This window comes from Oncorhynchus mykiss, chromosome 19, assembly GCF_057628025.1.
Source record: "Oncorhynchus mykiss isolate SJ-2025 chromosome 19, ASM5762802v1, whole genome shotgun sequence".
Taxonomy (NCBI): Eukaryota; Metazoa; Chordata; class Actinopteri; order Salmoniformes; family Salmonidae; genus Oncorhynchus; species Oncorhynchus mykiss.
Window position 1 is genome coordinate 40,749,631 of NC_143040.1, and position 13,325 is coordinate 40,762,955.

Here is a 13,325-nt window from a genome sequence, read left to right on the forward strand (position 1 = left end):
CAATCAGGTCAATTCAATTCAAAGCCAATGCGACAAGCTAATTTTCCAGCCCGGTCATCTGCGGCCGGCCCGCTTTAGAAAAACAGAGAGAGGCTGACGTTGACAGTAGTCATTACACTGACACCAGCCCCCAACCTGAACAGAGGACAGGAGAGAGGAATGAGAGATGGGGGAGGGGGGCAGAAGAGGGATGAGTGAGGGAAGAAGGAGTAGAGGAGAGCAAAGGAGAGGGAAAGGATGAAGAGGTGCGGCAAAGATGACAAAATAATGAAAGAGTGAGCGTGGAGAGGGGGTGAAAGGAGACAGTGGAGAAGAGAGGAAATGTGGCCAGGACACACACACACACACACACACACACACACACACACACCAAGCCAACCGAGAAGGAGAGTTCACAAAGTTAGGAGGAGACATCTCAACACATCACCTTACTTTCACTGTTCAACACCACGGCCATGAGGTGTCTGGGCTTCCGGCACAACTCCATCACCCCACAAAAGGAATAACATATTAGAGATGCTGCTGTTCCCCCACATGTTCTTTTACCATAATTAGAGTAATTTACATTTCTTGTTTTTTTCCCCCAGTTTTTCTGTTTCCTGATGTTTGCTTATTAAAGTCTTTGGGTTTTAGCAGCAGTATATAACACCTATATGCTATTATTATAACATGGGCGGGAAAACAACTATGCTCATGGCATCAGTATTACATTCTACTATTTTACCTTCATATCACCATATACAACCCACCACTACCACCTTGTGGTCATTGTTGGTACTGTCTTTATATAGAGGCGACTAGGGGTGTAATCTTTAGTCCAAACTGTTGCTAACGTAAAACATTTTGCAATGAAAACTAGAGTTTCTATTGGTCAGATTCAGTTAAGACCCTCCCTGTTTTGTTCCGTTTACCTCTGTTTGGTTCCTAGTGACGACACTCCTGCTGTCAAGACCACAAAACAAAACATTTGTCAAATAGCAGCCACTTTATAATTCACTATTCTCCTTAATTCAGTCAAATGCATGAAAGCAGTTGCTAAGCTACACTACTGTCTTGCTAGCACAGACTGGAATATGTTCCGGAATACATCCGATGGCATGGAGGAGTGTGTCGATGAAGTAGTCCCCATAGTGACCGTACATACATAAACCAGAAGCCATGGATTACAGGCAACATCCCCACTGAGCTAAAGAGTAGAGCTGCCTCTTTCAAGGACTGGGACACTAACCCACACGCTTAAAATAAATCCCGCTATGCACTCCGACAAACCAATCAACAGATGTGGCAGGGCTTGCAAACCATTACAGACTACAAAGGGAAACCCAGCCACGAGCTGCCCAGTGACACGAGCCTACCAGGCAAACAACACTTAAGCATGCATGAGTGCACCAGCTGTTCCGGACGACTATGTGATCATGGTCTCAATAGCCGATGCGAGTAACACCTTTAAAAAGGTGAACAACTGGCAAGTGTCTTCACTGACATTTTCAACCTGTCCCTGACAGAGTCTGTAATACCAACATGTCTCAAGCAGACCACCATAGTCCCTGTGCCCAAGGTAACCTACCTAAATGACTACCGACACCTAGTACTCACATCTCTAGCCATGAAGTGCTTTGAGAGGCCAGAAACCCTAGACCCACTCCAATTTGAAGACCGCACCAACAGATCAAAAGATGATGGAATCTCTATTGCACTCCACACTGTCCTTTCCCTCCAGGACAAAAGGAACACCTACATGAGAATGCTGTTCATTGACTACAGCTCAGGGTTCAACACCATAGTGCCCACGAAGCTCGTCACTAAGCTAAGGAACCTGGGACTAAACACCTCCCTCTGCAACTGGATCCAGGACTTTAACGGGCCGCCCCCCAGGGTGTAAGGCTAGGTAACACCACATATGCCACGCTGATCCTCAACACGGGGGCCCCTCAAGGGTGCATGCTTAGTCCCCTCCTGTACTCCCTGTTCACCCACGACTCCGTGGCCAAGCATAACTTCATGATGAGGTTTGAGTCTTCCATCAAAACAACAGTGGGTGGGCCTGATAACCGACAACGATGACACAGCCTATAGGGAGGTCAGAGACCTGGCAGCGTGGTGCCAGGACAACAACCTCTCCCTCAGTGTATCAAGACAAAGGAGCTGATCATGGACTACAGGAAAAGGAGGATCGAGCACACCCCCATTCACATCGACGGGGCTGTCATGGAGCAGTTTGAGAGCTTCAAGTTCATTGGTGTCCACATCACCAACAAACTAACATGGTCCAAACACACCAAGACAGTCGTGAAGAGGGCACGACAACACCTATTCCCCCTCGGCAGACTGAAAAGATTAGGCATGGGTCGTCAGGTCCTCAAAAAGTTCTACAGCTGCTCCATCGAGCAGTTGCCTGGTATGGCAACTACTCGGCATCCGACCGCAAGGTGCTACAGAGGGTCGTGCATATGGCCCTAGTCAGACCGTTCTCTCTGCTACCACATGGCAAGCGGTGCCGGAGAGCCATGTCTAGCTCCAAAAGGCTCCTTAACACCTTGTACCCCCAAGCCATAAGACTGCTGAACAGTTAATCAAATGGCCACCCAGACTATTTGCATAAACCCCCCCCCCCCCGTCTGCTTTATGCTGCTGCTACTCGCTGTTTATCATCTATGCATAATGACTTTACCCCTACCTACATGTACATATTACCTCAACATGTACCCCCGCACATTGACTCGCTACAGGTACCCTCTGTATATATAGCCTCGTCCTTGTTATTTTATTGTGTGACATCTTTTTTTACTTTTAGTTTATTCAGTAAATATGATCTTAACTCTTCTTTTTCTTAATGCTGCATTGTTGGTTAAGGGCTCGTAAAGTAAGCATTTCACAAAAAAAGGTCTCCACCTGCTGTATTCGGCGCATGTGACAAATACAATTCTACTTTTGATTTGAGCCACCCACCTTCAACTGAGAACTAAGAAACATTTCATCAAAAACATGTCAACACACCAGTCCAGATGAGCCAAGAGACAATGACAAACGCCAACTATTGCCATGATGAATATTTCATATTGAGGTCTCATCTCGACAGTAATGTGAAATGCGAATGTTTTTTCCTCTTCTCTAATTGAGTTATTTAAATGACAGAAACAAAAGCGCTCGAACTAAAGAAAGTGAAAATAATTTAGAGAAATTTAATTTTTTTATTGCTCCTCCAGTCCCTTTGCTAAGAAAGGGGACGACAGAACCTAAAGAGAGTCGTCTGGTCCACGAGCCCAAATGTCACCCTACACAGTGCACTACTATTGACCAGCGCCCTATGGCTCTAATGCGTTTGAGACGCAGCCCTAGTCGTCATTGGTTTGATCAAAAGGGAGAGCTGGAATGAATACCTCATTTTAACATGTCAGTTAATAACTTTAAATTAGCATACTGGGAGAGAGATTTGCATCACAATATCTGCCTTGCGTTTCTTCGATTTCATAATAAAACTGTAATCACGTCGTCTCTCCGTCTTCCTCTCTGAAGCTACCTACAGCTGTCTACAGATAAACCTTTCAAACCTAAACGGCTAGAGAGGAGCGGTACCGGTATTAACCCCTAAGTAGTCGACCATTCAACCATTATGAATTTTATATCTACAGTAGGAAGCCTGTATTTTATCATGCCGCTCATGTGGAGATTTCAGTCATAGGTTGCTTGAGAACGTTGTGAATGACACCGACTCTCCCCCCCAAAATTTGAATAAAGATCATAAAAATGTGTTGTATATATTGTGGTAAATATCAAATGTTACGGTACTCACCCACAAACACAGTCTGTATCCCAAATGGCACCGTATTCTCTATAGTCACTACTTTCACCAAAAGATGTACACAATATAGTGAAGTGCAATAGTAGTGCATCCACCAATCACACAGGAGCTGTTTTCAGTTCAGACTAAGAGCTTTAGGAGAAGAAACAGCTCCTCCTGTTGGTAATGTGATGGTCATACAGGACAGGAACCGCCCATGCCTGCCCCTCTCTCTCTGTGTCATTAGCAGCTTATCAGGTCCTCTAAAATTGGGTGCAAGAGTCGATTCTGAAGCTGCTCTCCTCATTTCCCTACAGCTGGGAGCCTCTTCAAACCCAATCCCTCTCGCCGGGCACCCACTGACAGACAGGTGGACGTGCAAAGACCGAGAGATGGAAGGACAGAGAGATGTAAGGACGGGAAAGAAGAGAGAGATAGGGGCAGACAGAGAGAGACCTGACTGACTTTTAACAAGAGCCAAAACAAACCCAGCACAGAGATTTACTCTGTACCTGGCTTCAAGGTGAACTTTATACAGCTGTAGCAATAGCTCTTTCTTTAGGAGATCAATCAAGGCTTTGGATCTGCGAGTTTGACGACACTAAGAACTGGGATCTGAATTGAAGGTTCCAAAGTTCACATGAACACCGTCTGGCACAAAAATATATCACAGAAAGAGTCAGAATTGTTAGAAATAATTCTGTGGGAAAGTTAACCTGAGCATGCCCAAATTAAAGGTAGTCATCTGAAAATTAAACCATGTTTATAATTATCCTTAAGGTCTATATGGAGTTAAGGCTTTACTTGAAAAGTTTAAGTAGGAAATTGGAAGAATTTCAGCTTCAAAACAGCTTCAGTAAATCACATTTCATGGCTTTTTGAAAAGAGTTCACAGAATTTGTTTCGCCACTCACAGCTGTCCCCCAGTGTCCATTATGAAGAAAAAGTGTATTGAGTTGTATTTGCGTGTTCTACTTTCCTGTAGAAATAGGGGGTGACTGGGACAGGCAATTTTAACATCCATATTTTCTTGTTTTCTTTTGTTTTTTTGGGGGGGGGGGGCTAAAACATGCAACTTACAGGGCTCCCGAGTGGCGCAGCGGTCTAAGACACTGAATCTCAGTGCAAGAGGTGTTAATACAGTCACTTGTTCCAGGCTGCTTCACATCCGGCCGTGATTGGGAGTCCCATAGGGCGCCGTATAATTGGCCCAGCATCGTCAGGGTTTGGCCGTCACTTGTTCTCAACTGACTTTCCTAGTTAAATAAAAGGTTAAATACAAAATAAACTAGGCCTACTATATTTATTTCTCAACTGTCCTAATATTAAACACATCTCTTATATTTACAACAGGAGTATAGCCGACCTGTATGGCATGAAAATGAACCACGTGAAAAAATTGTCCTCATTTACTATTTAAAGTGCAAAGATGACATGTATTTTTCCCCACTGCCCCTGTTTCGATACAGGTGCGTGATAATGGTCCACATACAGTGGGGAGAGCAAGTATTTGATGCCGATTTTGCAGGTTTTCCTACTTACAAAGCAAATAGAGGTCTGTAATTTGTATCATAGGTACACTTCAACTGTGAAAGACGGAATCTAAAACAAAAATCCAGAAAATCACATTATGATTTTTAAGTAATCAATTTGAATGTTATTGCATGACATAAGTATTTGATACATCAGAAAAGCAGAACTTCATATTTGGTACAGAAACCTTTGTTTGCAATTACAGAGATCATACATTTCCTGTAGTTCTTGACCAGGTTTGCACAAACTGCAGCAGGGATTTTGGCCCACTCCTCTATACAGACCTTCTCCAGATCTTTCAGGTTTCGGGGCTGTCGCTGGGCAATACAGACTTTCAGCTCCCTCCAAATATTTTCTATTGGGTTCAGGTCTGGAGACTGCCTAGGCTACTCCAGGACCTTGAGATGCTTCTTACGGAGCCACTCCTTAGTTGCCCTGGCTTTGTGTTTTGGGTCGTTGTCATGCTGGAAGACCAAGCCACAACCCATCTTCAATGCTCTTACTGAGGGAAGGAGGTTGTTGGCCAAGATCTCGCGATACATGACCCCATCCATCCTCCTCTCAATACGGTGCAGTTGTCCTGTCCCCTTTGCAGAAAAGCATCCCCAAAGAATGATGTTTCCCCCTCCATGCTTCACGGTTGGGATGGTGTTCTTGGGGTTGTACTCATCCTTCTATTCCTCCAAACACGGCGAGTGGAGTTTAGACCAAAAAGCTATATTTTTGTCTCATCAGACCACATGACCTTCTCCCATTCCTCCTCTGGATCATCCAGATGGTCATTGGCAAACTTCAGACGGGCCTGGACATGCGCTGGCTTGAGCAGGGGGACCTTGCGTGCGCTGCAGGATTTTAATCCATGACGGCGTAGTGTGTTACTAATGGTTTTCTTTGAGACTGTGGTCCCAGCTCTCTTCAGGTCATTGACCAGGTCCTGTCGTTTAGTTCTGGGCTGATCCCTCACCTTCCTCATGATCATTGATGCCCCACGAGGTGAGATCTTGCATGGAGCCCCAGACCGAGGGTGATTGACCGTCATCTTGAACTTCTTCCATTTTCTAATATTTGCGCCAACTGTTGTTGCCTTCTCACCAAGCTGGTTGTCTATTGTCCTGTAGCCCATCCCAGCCTTGTGCAGGTCTATAATTTTATCCCTGATGTCCTTACACAGCTCTCTGGTCTTGGACATTGTGGAGAGGTTGGAGTCCGTTTGATTGAGTGTGTGGACAGGTGTCTTTTATACAGGTAACGAGTTCAAACAGGTGCAGTTAATACAGGTAATGAGTGGAGAACAGGAGGGCTTCTTAAAGAAAAACTAACAGGTCTGTCAGAGCCAGAATTCTTACTGGTCGGTAGGTGATCAAATACTTATGTCATGCAATAAAATGTTAATTAATTACTTAAAAATCATATGTGATTTTCTGGATTTTTGTTTAAGATTCCGTCTCTCACAGTTGAAGTGTACCTATGATATAAATTACAGACCTCTACATGCTTTGTAAGTAGGGAAAACCTGAAAAATCGGCAGTGTATCAAATACTTGTTCTCCACACTGTATTATTTATACATAAACACAAGATTAAATCAAGAATAGTCTGATGGGTGACAATATTAACTAAAGTGGCCAAATAACTTCTTAAAATTAAGCACATGAATGTATAGAGCTTAACTGGTATACATAAGCAGCGCGTGAGTTTGGGGAAGATCATTTTCACCATAGAAATACACCCTTATCATAAAAACATTACATGCATTATTGCATTTGCGGTCAATTTTGATAATGGTGTTTTCTGCTAATGGAACATTTGAGCTTACTGCCATGTGTGAGCATTGCTGCGCTTATGTGAAGAAATGGCCTAATCGTTTTTCAACATTTTAAGCTAAAAGTTCTGATCTGTTGCATTAGCCTCATTGCGTAATTTTTTTTTTATTGATGCTAGTGGTTGTATTAATTTGGGATCTATCGCATCCCACAACTGTCCCAGACTATGCTTGGAATATTTATTTCTCGCACAGAATAGGGTGACTTTTATACTATGGGGAACAGTAGATTAACATTGGCTAGTGCTTTTGCTGTTCGTAAGGCCTACTCATCTCGTTGGCTGACGAAAACTAAAGATGGACAGTTCTTCAAATATCGTCAAGATGCACCTCCGAATTGGATAAGGACGCGCACAGTTGTGTCCCCGATGTGTCGGTCTTCACTTGTAGCCTGTGAGAAAGACCCAATCACGTGATGGAGGGCCATGTGAGTGAGATATGATTCGGAGCGCTCAGCATTCAGGGAGAAGGGCACAACGGCCACAAAAGGCATGGATTTTTTTAGGGTGCATTACGGCTACATAAAATGATATAAAATTCTAGGCATTATCAAGTGCTTGTCAAATTGTGAATGAGAGACTGATGAAGTGTGTACAGCCTGCGCAAAAAACAAAGCAGAGCTCATACCTTTCAAGCGACTTTTTTCAAATCATTAGTCTCAAAATGCAGCCTTACAATGTATTAAACATCTAAACGTAAAGCTCAACGTTTGTAGAACACCTAAAGTTACATTAAGTCTAAATTAAGCATATAGGAGTACCGATTTGTGTTAACCGCTCAACACAGAACAGCCGTAAGTGCGCACTCCCCCAAATCGATTGGAGAAAAAAATCCTTTATATTTTATTCAGGCTGGTACAGGTACATAGATTTTTTTTTTGTTGACTTTTTAAAATGTAGAGGTTCCAAACTTCTGCATCAGTGACTTGTAGGCTGTGTGGAAGCCAGGACATGCTAAATGTGTTTATGTTAATTAACTGTCAATTACCGTGAGACAGTTATTTGCTTGATAATCACCAGCTGACAAAATTGTGACCCGCCACAGCCCTAACTGTTTCTTAGATAGAAAGACGAGAAGAGTGTTTAGAAACAATATGTGAAAAGTCCAAGTGTCTTTTTCAAATTTACTCCTCAGTCTACCCATGGCAAACACACACACAGAAGAGAATGTCTACACACAACATACGTTTCAAGATTTTTGCAAAGTCAGCAGCAGAAGTTGTGCAAAGCCCGTACAGGCAGGCAGTATCGCATCCTACTTCCTGATCAACAGTTGTTGCAATCTCAGGGTCATGGGAGTGTTGCACAATGTTGCAATCATGAACAAAGCTTTGTTGTAGGTGCAATGAAACACAACTTTTACTAGAATATCCCAAATGACAACGCATGGACAGAGCCCTCCCACTCACCTGGGATGACCTTGTAGGAGTCTATAGAAAAACTACTTAGAATAGGACTTTCTTTAGCAAGCCTGTGTGTGTGTGTGTGTGTGTGTGTGTGTGTGTGTGTGTGTGTGTGTGTGTGTGTGTGTGTGTGTGTGTGTGTGTGTGTGTGTGTGTGTGTCAGATTCTGCTGGACATTTGACCAGCAGCATTTTAATTTAATGAGTTATGAGAAATGAAATGAGAAATGAAATGAAGAATGACAAATCATTTTATTTTACTCATCTTAACAGAACATGTAACTCGAGGATGCAACGCATCGAGGATGCGATAGATCCCAAATGAATACAACAACTAGCATCAATAAAAAATAAATTACGCAATGAGGCTAATGCAACAGATCAGAACTTTTAGCTTAAAATGTTGAAAAACGATTAGGCCATTTCTTCACATAAGCGTAGCAATGCTCACACATGGCAGTAAGCTCAAATGTTCCATTAGCAGAAAACACCATTATCAAAATTGACCGCAAATGCAATTATGCATGTAATGCTTTTATGATAAGGGTGTTCTTACCGAATTCCGATTTGCACTTTGAAGATGCCACATTTACTTTTCCTCAGGCAACAAGACGAGTAATGAACATCAAAAATTATCTAGCCGATGTCAATCTAACATACATAGTTTACCTATTCTAAATGGTCAGTTTTCATTCTGGGTGAGAAATAGCCAATTCCGATGGCACGATAGACCTCAAATTCATACAACCAGTAGGCTACAGTACATTAAAAAGCAATGAGGCTGATGCAACTGACCAGAACGATAAGATAAACATTTGTAAACTATTATTTCTTCACATCATAAGCACAGCAATGCACACAAGGCAGTAGCCTACACTTGAATGTTCATTCCATAATGCAATTAGTGGGAAAATACCGTTCTCAAAAGCACACCGCACATGCCAGCAGTTTCACCTGACAGATTACATTCTTTTTTTTTAAAGAAGGGAGATCTAAAGTTGCTACAAATGTCATGGGTTGATAATATGACTAGGATTGGGCCTTTTGGCTACTGGACAATGAAAGAAAGTTTAAGGAAAAAAATTATATTTATAAAACAAGGGCGGGACTGGAAAAAATGTGCGCATGTCTCTAACTGAACAAAAAAATAAATGCAAAATGCAACAATTTCTAAGATTTTACAGAGTTACAGTTCATAAGAAAATCAGTCAATTGAAATGAATAAATTTGCCCCTAATCTATGGATTTCACAACTAGGAATAAAGATGTGAATCTGTTAAAAAAATTGCGTTGGTCAGAAACCCAGTCAGTATCTGGTGTGACCACCATTTGCATCACAAAGTGCGATGCATCTCCTTCGCATAGAGTTGATCAGGCTGTTGGTTGTGGCCTGTGGAATACAATGGCTCTTCAATGGTTATTGCGAAGTTGCTGGATATTGGCGGGAACTGGAACATGCTGTCATACCAGTCGATTTAGAGCATCCCAAACATGGGTGACATGTCTAGTGAGTATGCAGGCTGTGGAAGAACTGGGATATTTTCAGCTTCCAGGAATTGTGTACATATCCTTGCGACATGGGGCCATGCATTATCATGCTGAAACTGCAGATGAATGGAATGACAATTGGCCTCAGGATCTCGTCGCAGTATCTCTGTGCATTCAAATTGCCGTAGATAACATAATTGGGTTCATTGTCTGTAGCTTATGCCTGCCCATACCCTAACCCCACCAGCACGGGGCACCTTGTTCACAACGTTGAAATCAGCAAACCACTCGCCCACACAACGCCATACATGCAGTCTGCCCGGTTGACACTAGGATACAGTTGACACTAGGATTCATCCGTGAAGAGCACACTTCTCCAGCGTGCCAGTGGCCATAGAAGGTGAGCTTTTGCCGACTGAAGTCGGTTACCAGGCTGAACTGCAGTCAGGTCAAGAACCTGGTGAGATGGATAAGCATGCAGATGAGCTTCCCCGAAGACTGTTTCTGGCAGTTTTTGCAGCCATTTTTTGTTGTGCAAACCCAGTTTCATCAGCTGTCCGGGTGGCGGGTCTCATACGATCCCGCAGGTAAAGAAGTCGGATGTGGAGGTCCTGGGCTGAGAAAGAAGCTTTTTGTGCATATGGAACATTTCTGGGATTTTTTTTTTCAGCTCATGAAACATGGGACCAACACTTCACATGTTGCGTTTATATTTTTGTTCTGTATATACGGTATGCCAACAGTGTGCAACAATGCATCATTTATCATAACCATCCCAGATAACCAATCCTAATGGCTTCATATACAGTGCCTTCGGAAAGTATTTAGACCCCATGACTTTGTCCACATTTACGTTACAGCCTTATTCTAAAATCGTCCCCCACCCTCAATCTACAAACAATACCCCAAAATGACAAAGCAAAAATAGGTTAGAATTTGTACATTTATTACAAAAAAAAAAAAAACTGAAATTTCACATTGACCCTTTACTAAGTTCTTTGTTGAAGCACCTTTGGCAGCAATTACAGTCTCGAGTCTTCTTGGGTATGATGCTACAAGCTTATCACACCTGTATTCGGGTAGTTTCTCCCATTCTTCTCTGCAGATCCTCTCAAGCTCTGTCAGGTTGGATGGGGAACGTTGCTGCACAGCTATTTTCAGGTCTCTCCAGAGATGTTAGATCCGGTTCAAGTCCAGGCTCTGGCTGAGCCACTCAATGACATTGAGACTTGTCCAAAAGCCACTCCTGCGTTGTCTTGGCTGTGTGCTTAGGGTCGTTGACCTGTTGGAAGGTGAGCCTTCGCCCCAGTCTGGAGGTCCTGAACTCTCTGGAGCAGATTTTCATCAAGGATCTCTTCATACTTTGCTCCAGTCCCTGCCGCGAAATACATCCCCACAGCATGATGCTACCACCACGCTTCACCGTAGGGATGGTGCCAGGTTTCCTCCAGACGTGACGCTTGGTATTCAGGCCAAAGATTTCAAATCTTGGTTTCATCAGACCAGAGAATCTTGTTTCTCAAACTCCAAGCAGGCTATCATGTGTCTTTTATTGAGGAGTGGCTTCCGTCTGGTCACTACCATAAAGGCCTGATTGGTGGAGCTCTGCAGAGATGGTTGTCCTTCTGGAAGATTCTCCCATCTCCACAGAAGAACCTCCCTGACCAAGGCCCTTCTCCCATGACTACTCAGTTTGGCTGGGCGGCCAGCTCTCAGAAGAGTAATGGTGGTTCATAACTTATTCACTTTAAGAATGTGTTCTTGGGGACCTTCAAAGCTGCAGAAATGTTTTGGTACCCTTGTCCAGATCCGTGCCTCGACACAATCTTGACTCGTAGCTCGAAGGACAATTCCTTTGACCTCATGGCTTGGTTTTCGCTCTGACATGCACGGTCAACTGTGGGACCTTATAGACCTTATAGACAAGCGTGTACCTTTTGAAATCATGTCTAGTCTTTTGAATTTTACCACAGGTGGAATCCAATCAAGTTGTAGAAACAGCTCAAGGATGATCAATGGAAACAGGATGCACATTTCGAGTCTCATAGAAAAGGGTCTGAATACTTATGGAGTATTGTGAGTAGATTGATGAGGGAAAAAATGATTTATTAAATTTTAGAATAAAGGCTGTAACGTAACAAAACGTGGAAAAAGTCAAGGGGTCTGAATACCTTCTGAATGCACTGTATTTTAGAGTAAAAAACATGTAATAACAGAATAAAATACAACACTGAAGTGATAAGCATCTCACATCTGGAACAATTATTCTCAAAGAACAATCACTTGAAATGGGGCTCAATTCGAGAAGTTGAAAGACATTTTCAGGGTTACAACCAAACTCTGTCTTTTCAATAGACAGGTGTTCGATTTACTTTCAGACCAGTTTCTTGTAATGTTCTATACGGATTAACAATTCTACATTGAACACTGCATGGGGATGAATTATGGCCACAGCATCCGTTTGATCCGGAAGTCTATTGACACACCAAAATGTGTCAGTTTAAGCTAGAGATATCTGTTTTCATGCATGGGCTGCGTCTCAATCCACCACATCCGCCTATGTCAGCCTTGCGCATCTGCAGTCGAAGGTGGCTGAGCTACAGTGGTGTTTGTCAGACCAGGAGACGGGTTTTAATGACCGACGAAAATACGCTCCTTCTTTATCAAACTAATATTTGTGCATATTCTCAGTGTGGTAATAGCCTAGGCTAACCAATTCTAAATGCCACAAGCAATTTCACAAAAGTAGGGTCGTCACTGAGGTAAGTTGCCACAGCCACAAAGTAATAAACCCTGCTTCTACAATTTTGCATCTAAAAATCTGATTTTAACCACACTGTTAAACTTATGGCTGACCTTAAATTACAACCAAAAAGCACATTTTTGTTTATTAATTTTTAAAAAGAGCCAATTTTGACTTTGTGGGTCCCGTAACTAGTGACAACCACAAAGTAGCCTAAACAGAAAATTACACAAATATTCCAAAACTGCAGCTCATTGTTGGAACACATATTCCCCTAGTCCATTTCGAATTTGTGATAAAACTATCATTTCACATGGAATGTCGCTTGCGTATCCCATCAGTTCAATAAGTTTATATCGACAATTATTTCTATAGGCACACAGCACGCATGTGTAGAGCAAGCAGTCGGAAAGCAATTGAGCGAGTGAGGGATGAAGGGGAAAGGGATTTAGGAGGCAGAACTGTGTGATGCTTGGCTTGGTTTATTTTTTGTTGTGTTCCGCAAATGCACATGTACAAATGGAACACTAGAGCCAGAGCAAATTAACGTCGTCTTCA

General features: G+C 42.8%; 1 protein-coding gene across 4 annotated transcripts in view; it reads right to left on the bottom strand.

The window, feature by feature from the left end:
* setd3 (SET domain containing 3, actin histidine methyltransferase) overlaps positions 1–13,325 on the bottom strand; it is a 64,730-nt gene that overhangs the window by 15,207 nt on the left and 36,198 nt on the right. The window lies entirely within an intron of this gene.